This window comes from Monodon monoceros, unplaced genomic scaffold, assembly GCF_005190385.1.
Source record: "Monodon monoceros isolate NGI ecotype Baffin Bay Population unplaced genomic scaffold, NGI_Narwhal_1 Super_Scaffold_7, whole genome shotgun sequence".
Classification (NCBI taxonomy): Eukaryota; Metazoa; Chordata; class Mammalia; order Artiodactyla; family Monodontidae; genus Monodon; species Monodon monoceros.
This window is the reverse complement of record NW_021703784.1, coordinates 86661678-86679352: the sequence shown is the minus strand read 5'-3', so window position 1 is coordinate 86679352 and position 17675 is coordinate 86661678.

Genomic DNA, 17675 nt, shown 5'->3' with positions numbered 1-17675 from the left:
GCTAAATTGGAAAAATCAACCCTAGCTTTCAGTTCAGTATTAGACATCACAGCTGCAAGACCCTCATCTCTATCTGTTTTTAAGATCCTTGAGTTTATTTATTGAGATAAAAATATGATTTCATTTTTATTTGTCTTAAACTTAGCTTTTGTTTGAAACTGACTTTACCAACTCAACTTTTGTACTTACCTGAAATATCTGTGATTTGCAACTTAGTTTCACATAATCAACAATATAAAGCAAAATTAGTCGACTGGCTGTATTTTTTCCATGATTGTTCTCCCATTTGGTACTGTATTACACTTCTCTTTAAAATTCTCATGTCAAAATTCTCATGCTTAAAATAAAGTTATAGGTAAAAATAACCATAAATAAAGTGATCATCCAGTTTCAGAGATATACCAATCCAATCAATTCTTGTGTCAATTTATGTCTGGATTTTAACTGATCTAAGGTTTAAAGTTTTGTTGTTGTCATTTCATTTCTTTTGCATTTTTTCTTAAGCTTATGAGGTCAAAGGTAATACCAAAGAGACTGTTTGAAGCTTTTGGGTCTCATAACTTTCTGGTCTTCATCAAGACCAGGGAGCTTCTAGAGCCTTTGGATGGAGGAGAACTAGCTAGAAGGCACTGCAGCATCTTAGAAAGCTCCTGATTGACTAATTTCAGTTATAATTGGGAGTTGGGCACATTTTTCAAGGTGACTGAGAATAAGCGAACATCTTGGTGAGGAAATTTTATGACTGCTAAATCCCAAGTGAGAGAGTAACTGGTTCAATGATTGAAAGAAATAAAAACAGAGAACAAATAAGGTCATGATTTAAACTATTTTGGAAAATATGTTTTTAATAGATATTCAATCAATTTGAAAAAATAAATGAATGAGTTAGAATGAGAATGAGAGAGGCTTGTGGATAGTGCTATTTCAAGATGGTTTTATACAAAGAATAATCCTTATTATTCTTATTCATCCAATTTAATTTCTGTAATAGAAAATGAAAAGCCCCAAGTGGACATCTGAGGACTATCTTACCAGCATTCACCCTTACTTCTCTTCTTCTGAGAACTTCTCTCTCATTTTTTATGTCTGATTAACTTAGACGCCACCCTGTACATAAAACCTGGGCCACAGTCATCAGGAGTAATTATTAGAAACTTACCAGAGCAATCAGACTTAATTTTTCCAACTAGAAAATAGAAAGAGGGAGTTATTTTCTTTGTGGTGTGTGACTCATGGATGGGAAAAAAATCAGGAATACAAGTTCTCTGAAAAGTACAAAATAGTCTATCATTTATTTATTTTTATTTATTTATTTATTTATTTTTGGCCATGCCAGGCATCTTGTGGGATCTTAGTTCCCTGACCAAGGATTGAACCCGGGCCCTCAGCAGTGAAAGCACAGATTCCTAACCACTGGAGCACCAGAGAATTCCCCAAAATAGTCTGTCTTTTACAAAAATAATTTAATATAATATGAGACGGGTTAAAAATAAGAAAATGAAGATAAAATATACTGGTGACAGCTGAATCCCTGTTCCTGGATATTCTCAAAGATCTTACTGCATCAATGGCCTTCCAGTGGCTTTGTGGCTCCTTGTTCAGTGACTCAATAAATCATTTTTATTTTACATTATTTGAGTGCTCTTTCTACTCAACCACCTCTTTCTTCTTCTCCTTTCTCTCTTCTTCATTTCTGGCATCTAATGTATTTGAAGTATTTATTATACAGATTCGTTTAACTTTATTAATCTTCTCGATTTTTCAGGGGAGGGAGGTTCTTTATTTCATTGATAATATAAATAATACAGATAATACCAATGCTGTTCCTTCTCATTTCTTTGTTTTTGTTATATTGCTTTTTTCCTAGCTTCTTTATTTTAGTGCATATGTTATGAAAAAATAAACAACTAAAAAAAGACTATTCTTGCTTCTGATGAATATCATAAACCATTAATTTCTGTCTAACTCTGCTTTAGCTGTATCCCACAATATTGTGACATCAATGTTTTCATTATCATTTAGTTCTACGTATTTTTAATTTTTAAAAATATTTTTCTGTATAATTAAGCTACATCACTGTATAACGTTGGTTTCTAATACAGGCAACTTTTAGATCTCTTTTGATTTACAATTTATAACTGTTATTTTATCAGAGACTAATTAAGATCTTCTTTTACCCATGCCCCATGGGTATTCAAAAGTATGCCTATTATCAGGTATAGAATTCTAAAAAAAAAACCCTAAATTCTCAATGTTGTATTGCTATTCAGAAATTTAACCTCTCTACTTTTTTTTCCTTCTCCATCCATCCACTAGTTTCTTACAATGGGGTTTTAAAAATTTCAAACTACAGTCGACCCTTGAACAAAATGGGTTTGAACTGTGCTGGTCCACCTATACTTGGATTTGTTTTAAACAGTAAATATTACAGTACTAAACAACCTTCAGTTGGTTAAATCCATGGATTCAGGACCACGGATATGGCAGAACCGCATAGGGCCAACTATAGGCAGATTTTCAACTGCTTGGAAGATCGGCATCCCAACCCACACATTGTTCAACTGTATTTCAGAACTCTTCATTTATCTGCATTTCCGTGGAGCTCTGCCAGTTGACACTTTAGGTAAGTAATGAAATTTTGTAATGTGCATTTACTTTTATAACGGCTTTATATGCTTGTTCAGTTTTTGCTTTCTTTAGTTTCATTTCCTTTTGCTGATTTCCCCTCTTTTTTATCTAAATGGAATATTATCACATGATACAATTAGAAACCTCCTTTTGTTTTGTTTCATATTTTCCATCTTTATCCTATGTCCAAGTTTTCAATTTTTTCTAATTTTATTCTGTGAATTTATTTTTTCATCTTTTGACAACATAGTGTTGAATCTTTTAAAATTAATTGGAGCGCATTTTAATTTTGATTTCATGAACTTGCCTATTCTATCTTTCTGTAAGTAACGGTATATCGAGACTTATGTCTGAACATTATTTTTGTTCCCATTCCTTACCTTGCTTTTCTCCCCTTGCCTATTGATTAATGCTAGTTTTTCCTGTCTTAAGATTCATATTATTTTTTTCTCTGTTATTTTCTGAAATTAATACTTATAGTCATTTTACTCACTGATTTGTTTATACATAAAATCTGTATTGTGCAACCATGTACTTACTAGAATACATTCTCATTTCGCTTGTAACTATCATACTGAAATATCATTCATTTTATTTTCTGAGTTTTTATGGATATAATTTCTTATTTTGAAATAAGAGCCTTTTGGACAATAATCAACTTTTATAAGCTCTTTGATCAACGTTTAATCCCATACCTCTTTTCACATTTCCTGAATTTAATCATCCATTTTAAACACTTCATTGAAGAGTATTTTCAAAATGGATTTCTATTTGCTAAACATTCAGAAGTTTAGGATGCCTGAGAATATTTCTATTACACTCTCATATTGAAAAGAAAATTTTATTGGTTATAAAATTACAGGTTAAAAATTATTTTTCATCTATCTATTAACTAGAGTAGGCTACACTACATTTTTATAATAAACTACCTTGAAATATCACAGTAAAGTTTATTTCCTGGTCATGTCACAGTCTGAGGCAGATTAGGCTGCGCTCCCAAGCATCCCTCTCCATGCAGGATCTAGGACAGAGAGGGGAGAAATCTTCACTTTGTACTAAAGTACTGCAGGAGCCTAGAAGAGTGCCAAGCACTTAGTGAGTGTTTAATAAATACTCATTATATTAACTAGTGAATGAAAAGTAAAGGAAACTATAGATAGATAAAGTTTGTACAGTTGTGGCTACTACTGAGGGAGTTAATATTTATAAAATAATATGTGGTTTGTTTAATGTGTCAACATATGCTAAGGGGAATCGCTGTAGGACTTTCTTCTAATTTAGAACACAATTAGTTTGCATCTTTAATTGAGTGTGAAAAGATGTCTAGACACATAAATATGGTGGTGTTTTTCTTAAGAATGTGAGAACACTTCTTAAAATACTAGTTAATTGTTAGATGAGAAAAGTTGGGGAATGTAGAGCATAGATAAGTCTTATGAGTTCTCAATTTCTCCATCTCCTTTTAATTTCATCTAATTAAAAGCACATCTCTCTGTGCTCCATAGTTTACTATCCAGTACATTTTCTATAGAATTATTGTGTAATATTTATTTCAGGTTTGTTAAAAATCCAAAATAAGGTGTAGTTAGTTATTTTTATCGTTGAATCATGTTTATACACTTTTATTTCTAATTGTTTTAAACTTAAGTATAACTCATAAAGAAATATGCCAGTTTATGAAATATATATTCACATAAATAAATTTGTTTAGCTATAGAAATTTACTACCTAACAAAAAAATCACAATCTTAACCATCAGACCTTTTATTTTCTACACATAGTTGTACATTAGAAAGCTCAAAATGTGGAGTTAAGAGAAAAAAATACAGTTATATTTTCAAAGAACTTTATAAGGATTATTTTCTCTCCACATCCTATTAATACCTGAACACTTTATCAATAAGTCATTGCCCAAGGAAGCACTGGAATGCCCTACAGAGGCAACTTTCCTCTTTTATGCTTCTGACCCTAATCCGCAAACTGCTGCTCCTTTAGCAAGATGAATTTTCTGACATTTCATATATCATTAATTCTTTTTCCATCTTGCTTAATCTTACCACCCTTGGTAAGTTTTCAGATCTTTTAAATTCAGACACATGCAGTTGCATGATAAACGGAATAAAACACATCAGGAATCTAATTTTTCCTGACAATTACATTATGTCACCACTAGCATTGGAATATTTTACATTTCCATGCTTTGTCCTGATTTGACTGACACACAACGTACTAAATTGCCTTAGCTCTTGAATATATTTTCTTGATTATAGCCCCAAGAACTCCACCACCTGATAAGTGCATATGCTCTGATTTTTAGAAGAAAATATTCTGGCAATTAAAGAAAACCTCTCTGTTATCCTTACTTAGCAGTGGCAAGGAATAGCCACTATTTATAGCTATTAATTTAGGATTGGAGCCTTAAAACTTATTGGCTTATAAATACTATAATTCAGTTTAATGTTTGGAGTAACAAAATGTCCTTATTCTACAGCATTTAGCTTTTAGTTTAGCTAAAATCCCATAGTATTTAGTGTCTATAAGAATTACTGACTAGAAGTTTTCTTTTTAAATGTATGTTCCCATAGCTTTATGTTTCTGATACATGCTATTGATGATTATTACATTTTTTTCCACCAACCTGGATATCACTGCTGAGGGCTCCAGACTCAGACATCCAATTACTTACCTATCATCTATTTTTGGAAGTCTAACACACGTCCCAAATTGAACATAGCCAGGAAATCTCTTGTAGGCACCTTCAAAGTTTTTTTGTTCTTCACCAGTCTTCTATTAATCAATAAATATCACCATCATTCACCTGGCTACTCAGTCTAAATGTTTAGGAATCACTGTCACATTTTTTCTTTCCTTCTCATGTCACATCCGATTTATTAAAACAAGCTTACCTTAGAGATATTGTGGGTTTGGTTCCAGACCATGACAATAAAGCAAAAATCACAATAAAGTGAGTCACACAAACTTTTTTGTTTCCCAATGCATATAAAATTTATATTTACACTATTCTGTAGTTTATTAAGTATGCAACATCATGTCTAAAATACAACGTACATAGCTTAATCAAAAAATTCCTTAGTTGAAAAATTCTAACCATCAACTTAGCATTCAGTGAGTCGTAGTGGTAACATCAAAGATCGCTGATCACAGATCATCATACCAAATATAATAATAAGGAAAAATTAGAACTATTGGGAGAATCACCAAAATGTGACACAAAGTGAGCAAATGCTGTTGGAAAATGGCACTGTAGACTTGCTCAACGCAGGGTTGCCACCAACCTTCAATTTGTAAAAAAAAAAAGTGCAATATCTGCAAAGCATAATAAAGTGAAGCCCAATAAAAGAAGGTGTGCTTGTATTGTTGGCTCTTCTTTCAAAATATACTACCCATCAGACCACCTCTTTCCATCTGTTACCACCCTAGGCTAAGACACAATCACCGTGCTTGTGAAATACAAACATAGTCTCCTTAGGGGTCTTCTTCTTCCACTATTCTTCTTTGAAAACTATTTTCAGCACAGCATTCTCAGTGATTGTTTTCAAAGGCAAGTAACATCTAATCCCTCCCTTGCTCTATCCTATCACACTTAGAAAACGTCAATTCTTCATCTTGGCATACTGTGGCTGACTCCATCTACCTGCTACTTACCTCTCTAAACCCGCCTCTTACCACTTCTTTTATGGCTTACATCTCTTCAGACTGACTCTCTTGATGCCTCCTCAAATGTACCTAACTTATTCTGTTTTAAAGTCTTTCCGCATTTTCCCCTCTTCCTTGAATGTTCTTTCCCTAGAAATTCACAGTCACACCCATGTCTTTCAAATCCTTGCTCAGCTATATCTTCAGTGCATGCCTCCCTCCCTCCACTACCCTTTTTTACAAAGGTAAATCAAGACTCTTACAGAAATAGAACATATAAAAGAATAACATGTCAAAGGTTATATTTAGTTCATTAATTAATGGGGAGACTAGTAAAATGTTACAAGTAGTTCAAAGGAAAATTCAAAGACTCATACCTATATTTAGGCAATAGGGAATTCTGAAGTGAATTTATAAATAGATTCCAAAGCAGTCTATCTACAGGGCAAGGATCAACAACATTCCACCAGACACATTCTCTGTGAATTTTTATGAATTCAATTTTTGTTATTATCAGTTTTCTCCATTTTAGAGTTGTAAATTAGCTTAAAGGCGATGAAAGGAAGAGATTCCTTGGAAGAGTGCACTGGACAGGAAACTCAGTAATCCTTTTTCCACTTCAAAATCTTTAATGACGTTTACTGACACTTGCCATACTCCTATTCCTTTACTTTTTATCACTGAATTTATTACTCCATGAAAATGTGGTATACATTCACATTTTCATTGTCTGTCTCTCCTTTAGAAAATAAGCTCCATGAGAGCATAAAATTGTAAAAGTTTCTGGCACAGAGTGGTTGTTCGTAATTTGTTGAAGGTTGAGGGAATGCATGCATTTCAAAACAGATCGTAAAAACTATCTGTTAATGGATATATTTTTAAAAAAGGTAAATCATGACTCTCATCAATATCAATTGAATATATGTCAAAGATTTTATTTAAATGTTTAGTTAGCCAATAAGATGCTAAAGCTAGTTCAAAGGGAAATTCAGAGTAAGCACCATACATGGGAAAGCAGGAATGCTGAAATAAATTGGTTATGGATATAAAACTGGCTGGAGGGGGACCAATCATACCTCAATTGGACACATCATTTGCATTACTATGAAAAATAATCACTGGCATTACTATCAATTTTCTACAAGTCTAGAGGGTTTTAAAATAGCTCAAATATAATGAAATACGCAGATAACCTGGAATACTAGATGGGACATCTGGTAATCTTCTACCCCATTTCAAAACCTTTCACAATTTTTTCTAATGTAATATGGACCATAAACATGTAAGGATAACATTAGTATAAGTATTATCCCTAATTGGGAAACATACCTAAACTCTGAATGCTAGCCCTTAACCTAATTTTTTGTATTTCCATTATTGTATATCAATTATCAGTCAAAATCTAACCACGTGATAAGCAAAAGAAATGTACTTTCTTACCATTAATCTTGCATTTTTAACATACGTTTTGCTAATTATCTTAGCTGTCTTAGTTTATAGAGCAGGTAAATCAAGTGTTCTAGTTTAGATCTCCATAGAGACTAATCAGCTTTTCTCTCTTCCTTAGTCATATTATTAAACCTTAAGTCAGTTTTCTCCCTTACTTATAGTAGATTTCTTGGCCACAAGGGAAAAGATTCCCATCTTTAGCATGAATCCATGCTCTTTGCTTTAATTGCAACTAATGGTATAATGTGAAGTACTGAGCCAGAATTCTGGAAGTGGTTCCCCTTACCTGTTTACATGAGCACCAGAATCTCAATTCTAATAAGAAAGTGGGAACCATCTACTGCAAAAATTTATATGTGAGATAATAAATAAGAGGTTTGGTTAAACCTTCATGCATTTGATACAAAATAAATTTATTATATATTTGACTGTCCATAGGTATAGATAATTACCAATAGAGAATTTCTTGTCAATTCTGCTATTTCTCTCTGGTGTATATTTCAACTGTCTGGTGATAACTGTGGTCCACCCTGGATATTAATCTGTTTCTCATGCTGTTTTTGCTTCACGTGGCCTGAATAAAATGTCAGCATATTCGTTCAGGCCCTTCTTGCTTGTGTCTTAGATTTCGTTTTTACATTGACTCAAAGTAGATCCTTAGATCACCGAATACTTAAGATGCCTGTAATGGCTGCTTGATGATATAAATCTGCCTCTTAATGTGGTCACTGTACAGCCCTCTCTTTAAAGAATTCCATTCTTCAGCAAGGTCGCCTCTGTTCTCTTAGCAAGTATCACAGTGCTAAGGGGCTAAAACACTTTGTGAGAAGAAAGTTAACCTGACAGGACCCCAAAGTTAAAATAGAGATGTGTGAGCTGTGTCAAACCATTTCCTTTATAATGCCATTAAATGTGTCCCAACTAACATCAGTGGCTCAGAACACTACAATTAAAATATTTTACACTCTGTATAGTACAGTTTACACTAGCACATCTTACGAAGTATTGGTCATTAACACAATTTACAAATATAGCACAAGGTATCTTACAGAACACACTCCATAAATCCTGAAAATCTTTTTCCAGAACCACATAAATTTGTATAGTATTTCAGTAATCTTTCAATATTATTTTAGCTTGCTTTTCACTTCTCTTAGATATTGGAAAGAACATCAATAAGAGATTTTCCTTGCCCTTGGATCTGTTTAATATTGGCTTTAATCAATAATATGATACAAAGTTAAACTGTACCAATAACATGTTATGATTAAATTATTATTGGATAGTAACTGACGAAGGCCAAGGGCAATCAGAGCGTTTTAGCATTGGAATATGATCTCTATCAATCAGTAACAAAATTGATGCATGATAATAATTATAGAAATTCAAAGCAAAATCACAGTAAGTTTCCACTTCACACCCATTAGGATGGTCATTATCAAAAATCCAGAAAATAACAAGCATCAGTGGGGCTGTGGAGAAATTGGAAGCCTTGTGTATTGCTGTTGGGAACATAAAATGTTGCAGCCACTGTGGAAGACAATATGGCAGTTTCCCAAAAAATTAAAAATAGAATTACCATATGATCCAGCAACTTCACTTCTTGGTATTTACCCCAAAGACTTGTAGCAGGGACTTGAACAGATATTTGTACATCCTTGTTCATAGCAGCAATATTCACAATAGCCAAAAAGGTGGAAGCAATCCTAGTGTCCATTGACAGATGAATAGATTTTTAAAAATGTGGCATATACTTACAAAGGAATGCTGTTATCCTTACAAAGGGAGCAAATTCTGACATATGCTATAACATGAATAAACCTTGAGGACATCTTGCTAAGTGAGATAAGCCCGTCACAAAAGGGCAAATATTGTACGATTCCACTGATATGAAGTACCTCAAGTAGTTAGATTTATAGGGACAGAAAATAAAATGTTGGTTACCAGAGAGAGGGAGGATAGGAGAATGGGGAGTTATTGTTTAACAAGTATGAAGTTTCCGTTGGGAAGCTAAAAAAATTCTGGAGATGGATAGTGTGATGGTAACACAACAATGTGAATGTACTTAATGCTACTGAACTGTACACTTAAAATGATAAATTTTATGTTATATATATTTTACCACAATAAACAAAGAAAAATAGGCAAAAAAAAACAATTGATGCATGGCCAGGGCTAGAAATAGAACGTACCCAGGTATTGACTGTATGTATGTGTATGTACGTATATGTGTGTATGTGTATGTGTGTGTGTGTGTGTGCGCACACATGTGCTCATGCAATTCTTTGACTCTTCTTCTACTCTTTGGTCTTCATTAGAAAAAATGTGTAACAATGCCAACACATTTACCTAAGTACATGTTGATTTAGTTTTCTATTTTATAATCGATAACACTTTGCATAATTATGTATCTGTGCATAAGTTTATATGTATAAACATGTGTATAGATATTGTTTTATATTATATAGATACAGTGGGTTAATCAGAGTTTCTAAAGGTGGTTTTTCAATAACAATTTATCTAAAACTCTTGGAAGTTATTTGGAGGACCTTTACATAAAAAAGCCATATACTAAATGCATCAAGGAGCATCTGATTTTAATGGTATAGTTCTCAGCATTTTAGCTTTTCTTCATTGTTCCACTGACTTTTTTTGTCCTTCATGATGTATGTATGAGTGTGACAGTAAGTATGGGAAAGAATACCATGTAATAAATACAAGATGCTCTGTAAGTAAAAACACTATAATGATGAAATATTAACTCCTCTAGGAAGTCTTGGCTGACATTCTCTCTGAAGTGGCATAATCCTTTTTACATACAGCCACTTACCAGTGGGCCTGTGACCCTCAGAAGAGAAAGCTCTTTGGAGTGTAGGAACTGGGCTAGTACATCTATTTCCTAGCATGCTGCCTATACTGGACTAGGTACTCAATCTATATCCTCTGAGAAAGAGGAAAAGACCACATAAGCAAATAGCTGAGAACAATTTTCCTAAAGAATCAACCTTACAATCAAGATGAGAACAACTATTAGAACTGATAAATTTATATCCCCATTGAAATAATTCTGCCTCACAGTCATTTGAACAAAGGTAGATAAAACATCAATTATTAAAATTAATATAAGTGGACTAGGTACTACACAGGAGTAAGGGTCAAAGGTATTTTTCCTAATTCAGAATGAAATATGACACATTCCAGGTTAATTTTACAGTATGTATTCTATGTAAGGTGTACACCTGATGGGATAATGAAGAGTCCTGATAGCTACTAAAAGCAAAGGAAATAGGATAAAGGCATCTCAAGGGAGCAGAGCATACAACCAAATGTGAAATGATCAGTGAGCTATAGAATAAGTGGAATTTGGAAAGAAATCATGGATCAGTAGTAATCGAGTTGGCTCTTTCTTTGTCATACTCTCTACTGATTTCATTATTAAGGAGATTGTTAGACACGTGTTTTTATGGCAGAGAAGTTAATGAAAAGATGGTGGTAACAAACTGTAGTACCAGCACTTGAGGAAATATATGTTTGAGGTAGAAAACCAAGTGTTTAGTTCCTTGATTTGATGTAAAGAAATTTAATTTTCTAAGAAATAGAATACCAACCTGATGCTACAAAATTTCTGAACTATAGCATTCTGCTCTGAGTTGTGATAGATTTTACAAGGTAGAGTTAAGCAAGTATTATGTACCTAAAATTATTCATATGTGTTTCTTTTGTCCTTATCCCTCTAGATATAAAGATACTTTTGTATTTTAATATCTCTATCTCAGCATCTTCCTTTTATGGTTGCATGCAAGTGTGTGTGCGTATATACATATAAGAGGTCACGTGACATGTCTGAATATACATATCTATAAGTTATATCTTTCATATGTATAATATGTGCTAAACATCCTACGAAGGGATAAAGGAAAATATGATATAGTCTGGTCTCATGGAACTTGGTGTCAGTGTGGGGAGTTGAATACATTCGAAAGTATTACAGTGTGCAGTAAATGAGTTTGATAGAGATTAATGTAACAATCTATGGAAGTCCAGGAAAAGGAGTGCTGCAGGATATTTATTGAAGGGAGGCAAGGAAGGCTTCACAGATGTTAAAATACATGAGTGCAGTCTCCAAGAAAGAGAAAGTACACACAGGGCACACAATGAAAAGAGGCAATGTCAAGTAAGAGAGTAGCACCTGCAAAGACACGGAGGGGCCTGAGAGTGAGACATGCTTGGAAAACCACACGCAGGTTGATATGACGACCTAGTCACAGATATATATAAGATTTAAATAAATGCATGCATATTGTTTTTTTCTCCATGTTTGGATACACACTCTTCTCTATTTCCACCCCCCTTCCAGTAATTGTAAAGGAAAAAAAACACTTAATTTTCAAGGACATGCATAAGAAACATGACTTCTGCTTCCTCAAAGCAGTAAAGCAACAGAGCAATGTAATTCAATCCGACAGCTACAGGAGACTCTACTCCCCTTCATTACTCCATAAAACATTTTGCCTATTTGTGAGGAAGACATTTCACTTTCAAACTGAGATTCCAAACTGCTCTCATGAAATAAAGGTGCTTCATGCTTGAATTTTATTTATTTATTAATGATAGTCACAGTTGTCACTTCTCCCTTGTCCTAGGAGTGGGCTATTTCCTCCCTCCTTCCCCAAGTTAGAAAAAAATCACAACAGGAAAGTGAAAAAAATCAAATCAAATCATGATTTACCAGTTTCAGCTCTAGTCACAGAAGCGTTTTATCATTCTTTTTTAAACACCCTAAAAAGCATTTACAACTTCAATGATACCCAAGGTCATGTGAATCTCTGCAGGCTATTTTTGACAGAAGTTTTGTTTTTTTTTTTAACCAGGTCTGGCAACAGAGAACATAGCACTGAAGCTCACACCTCACAAATGTAATTTGGAGTGTTAATTGGAAAGAACCTAGCTGACCCTGTGATTTCTGCTCTCTAAGAATTGGTGACAAGATGTCTCATCCTTCCTTCTGAAGTCTGGTGGACAGAAATGATGAGGCTCATAGGGGATTTAGCTGGGGAGGAAAGAGATACAGAATATGGAAGATAGGAGAAAAGAAATGTAAGGAATAAGTTTTGATTGTTTGGTTGAAAAGAAATGAAAACAAATTATATCACCATTGAAATGGTCTAAGAATGGTTGGGACTAATCCAGTTTCTGTTCGAGATGTCTTTAAGATAGTTAAGAAGGAAACCCAGAAGTTTTGTGGCAGAAAAGTGAAACAAAACAAAAAGAAATGGACTTGTAGCTTCTCAGTAGGAATAAAGTAGGGAATAAAGGAGGTATCTAATTTCTGATTGCAAAATACTTGGTCTGTAGTCTAAAAATAAGAGTTAACACTTATTAACGACAAATGTCCGTCACCAGTCTAAGCACTTTGCAAGTATTAACAATTTAAATCTCTCAAAACCCTACAAAGTAGATTACCAATATCACCCCCACTTTCCAGAAAAAGAAACAAAAGCACAGATGGGGCAAGTATTGGGTTGTCCAAAAAGTTCACTTGGTTTTAAGGAAAAGACACATTTTTCATTTTCACCAGGAATTTTATTGCATAATGTGTTCACTATCCGAACAAACTTTTTGGCCAGCCCAATACATTTAATTTCCTGTGGCGCCACAAGCTGGTAGGTGGTGAAACCTGAAACCAATCACAGGCAACTTGGCTTGAGCAACTGCCTGAGGTTGATCTCAATGAAGAATCACTACTACTTCTTAATATTCTAAAACAAGGACAGAAAAACTCTTTATGAAACAAATATATTTTAATGACCTCTTTTATATTTTCATGACCTCTTCCTCTAGTAAGACTGGCAAGGAATTGGAATTGAGTGGTATGAAAATAGCTATTTGAATACCAACTAAGCTTTTGACACTGTTAGACACAGTTGGGGGTACAGAGGTTGATCAGTTAGAGCTGTTGAGGATTTGAGTTCAGAAGACTGAAAATTACCTTTGATGCCTCCATGGTAGAGTTTAGAACCTTAGCATAATTGAAAAGCATCAAGCATCTTCATAAACCAGCTAGTTGGATGATTACTCAAGTTGTTAATATTGTCATAAACACCTAGCATCAATATAGTTGATAGTTTGAATCCTCATGACAAAAGTCCGTTCCAAATAGATATCTAGTCTAGCCAGAATATCTTCAGTGATTGAGATTTGCTATCTTCCAGAGCAATACTTTCCATCTTTGGAAAGATCTGTTTCAAATTCTTTATTAATTTGAACTGAAACCAGTTCTCCTGTAGCGTTTAAAACTGGCCCCAGTTCTAATTCCTGTGAATGATTCTTCCAGGAGGATCAACATAGTCACCTTATCATTGTAATAAAATATTGGAAATGTTTGTCTTATAAAATTCTCGTTAATTAGTAGTTGATACTGTTGAGAAAAATCACCATTTGTAGAGCAGAAAATGGTGAATTATTTAAAGTGCTGAATAGTACTTTTCAATTAAAGTAGCCACATTCTCTTCTCTTTCCTTGTTGCAGATTCTGAAATGCACTTATTTTACATTTCAGCCTATAAATGAGGGAAAGAATGTTTTTAAGGAAACAATAGAAAATATTTCTAAACAGGGTTGTTTTATTTTCTGGGGCCATGTCCTCCAAATGACACTCTGTTAGGGAGGCTGTCTTTCTTTCTTATCCCACAAAGTTAGATATGCTCTACCATCCAGACCAGGCAAGCATGAAGAGCTTAATTTCCAAAATTCTATAAAATATGATACAAGGCAGAGCTAAACAGAAATTTCCAGGGCCCAGAGAAGGGCCTTCTAAGCAAACTAAAAGTGCATGAGTGCCTTGGGGTGCTGAGCATGGGGGTGGGGGTAGAGTGGAAAACGTCATGAATAAGGAGAAGAAAAGTAACCCAAGGACAGAGACAGAAACGTGCTATTTTTCTCCCCAGGTGAACACTTTTCTCACTCATAAAAGTAACCTGTTGAACGAAAGAAAATTTACTGTGTAGAAGTCATGGCCTATGCAAGGGGAAGTATAATTGTTTAGATCATATGCTCTGCAAAATGAAATAATAAATTGACAAAATTTCTCCCAAAAGACTTCTATCAGTACTGACTACTAAATAGATTGAGAAAATCATTCCTGTTCTTGGTCTTAAATTTTTATAGATGCTTCTAAAATGTTCATTTAGCTCACCTTTGGTAAAAGATTGAGCAGAATGATTTATGAACAGGGTTGATTTCCATACAACTGATGGATGATTTTTTCACTTAATGATCACTGGCAAGCAGCAGCTACTATAAACCTTCACGTGTCACTAACAGGACTCTTTAGCTATTATATTGTAAAACACAATTTGTGAGTTTTTTTTAAGACATAAAGCATTAAAAAAAAGAACTTTACTTTTTCCATGTACTAAGCATTTTAACCTCAGATCATGTATCCAGATACTTGACTGTTGTGTTTTCAGATAGTATGAATACAGGTCAGGATGGGTAATATATTAAGGATGGATAAAATACTAAGCTACATATAATTAAGAAAGAAAATCTGTGATGAAAACAAATAGAAACATTTCCTTTAAAAAAATTACCTACATAAATGAATGTTATACCCAAGGAATTGATGTTTAATAATAATAATAAATGCAGGTTTCATTCACCAAACACCACATACTATATGTTATTTTCAGGTGTTGTTTCATTTATTTTAAATATGTGATTTTAGGAATTTGGATTTAGAAATATTTTAAAAATATTCTCAATATATTTGGCTATTTTTTTATACAGAGGATTTAAATCCGCATGACTTTAAAAATCCAGGGAGCCTGCTAGATATCGTTCTCTAAATCAGTAATTCAGAGGCCTTTGCCAGATTTACTCCTAAGTCAGTGATTTATGGTGGGTATGGTGAGAAGGGTTGGTGCTTGACATTGTTTTCCATTTGATAGAGGGCATCATGACACCACCATTGGTTATATGGCTGTGATGTCTCAATATTCTCATCTGGGTACGGAGGAGGTTGGACTAGCTGATCTCAAAGGACTCTGACAACTCATACATTATACAATTCTATAAAATCAGAACATAAAATGAAACACTACACAAATTTAAAACAGAAACGTGCGATGACTGGCATTCCCTCAAAAAACCTATTACATCCACTTTAAAACTTCACCTTTTAGTGAGTGTATAGGGATTTAGAATGAAATTTCTGAGTATTAGGACCCAAAATACAAGGCCAAGGGGAGGCCACTTCCTGCTTTCCGTGTACATCTACTTAACTATGGCAGAGCATGGTTATACATCAAAGCAAGATGGTCATTTAAAATTTTACTAATAGAAAAAAGATCAATTTCTTTATGCTGTGCCCATTTCCAAGGTGAGGGCGAAATGATTGGGAGCTGCTGATTTTGCACATAGTAAAGACTGATATACCCCTCAAGAAATGGGAGGATTAAGGTTTCCACTCATGCATGGTACCATTCATCTTACAATCATTTTAAACTTCCAGATATCAGAGGATGCCTTTTGGGGGAGAAATAACTTTGAACTGAATAATTTGCTGTTAAGACTCCATCTATTTCTTCGTGGTTGTCCATTTTATTGGTATATAGTTGTTTGTAGTAGTCTTTTATAATCCTTTGTATTTCTGTGGTATCAGTTGTGACTTCTCCTTTTTCATTTCTAATTTTATTGATTTGCATCCTCTCCTTTTTTTTCTTGATGAGTCTGGCTAAGGGTTTATCAATTTTGTTTATCTTCTCATAGCACCAGCTTTTAGTTTTATTGATCTTTGCTATTGTTTGCTTAGTTTCTATTTTATTTATTTCAGCTCTGATTTTTATTTCTTTCTTACTACTGACTTTCAGTTTCCTTTGTTCTTTTTTCTCTAGGTGTTTTAAGTGTAGGGTTAGATTGTTTATTTGAGATTTTCTTGTTTCTTGAGGTGAGATTAAATTTCTATAAACTTCCCTCTTAGAACTGCTTTTGCTGCATCTCATAGGTTTTGGGTCGTTGTGTTTTCATTGTCATATGTTTCTATGTAATTTTTTATTTCTTCTTTGATTTCTTCAGTGATCTCTTAAAGTGATCTCTTTTTCAGTGATCACTATAAAGAATATCAGCACTAATAAGGAAATACATAGGTTTACATCATTTGCCTATATCATGGCCCTGTCCCAATTCATTCTTCCCTTTAAAACAGGTAGTTATAATCCTGTCCAAATGACTCTGAATTTTAAATATGTGGTTTGCTGATTGACATTTATTTTTCTCTAAACTCAGTAAAATGGCTATAGAAATTGTAATTTGTGATATTTGAAATATTTTAAAATTTATTCATTCTCTGAGTAGAGAAATACATGGGTAAAGAAGAGAGATCCTGTATATAAATATAATACTAGTTTCAATTTGATCAAGAAGTTTCCACTTAACAGTCAAAGCCCTCCTTACCTCAGGTCCATATGGTACATATTCAGTTTCCCATATATTCTCATTAAAGAGCTGCCTAGGCAAATGCAACATTCTTTACAGATAATGAACTGGACTTTGCAACATGAATGATAAACAGGGGTTAGTTCAGTACTTTACATAATATCAAAGACTGTGAATAGAGACTAGATACTGTGCTTTAGACACTACTCTAAATACCAAGACATTTGAGTTATTAAACACTATATAACCAAAAAGAAGAGCAAAGTGAACCTGTTACAAATTTCTTATGCATAGGGGGAGGATTATTTATTAAAAGTGTTACTTTATCTGCAAAATTTGCATTGGATATTCTGATAGCTTCATTAAAAGAACAAACTGCTATAAAAAGAAGAAAGTGGAATTCTTTTATATAAGAAATTATGTTAGAGATACATGAATCATTAAAGATGTAGTTCATGGTTTTTCATCATTCTTAAGTTCTTCAGATGTTAGTAATCCAGCAACTCT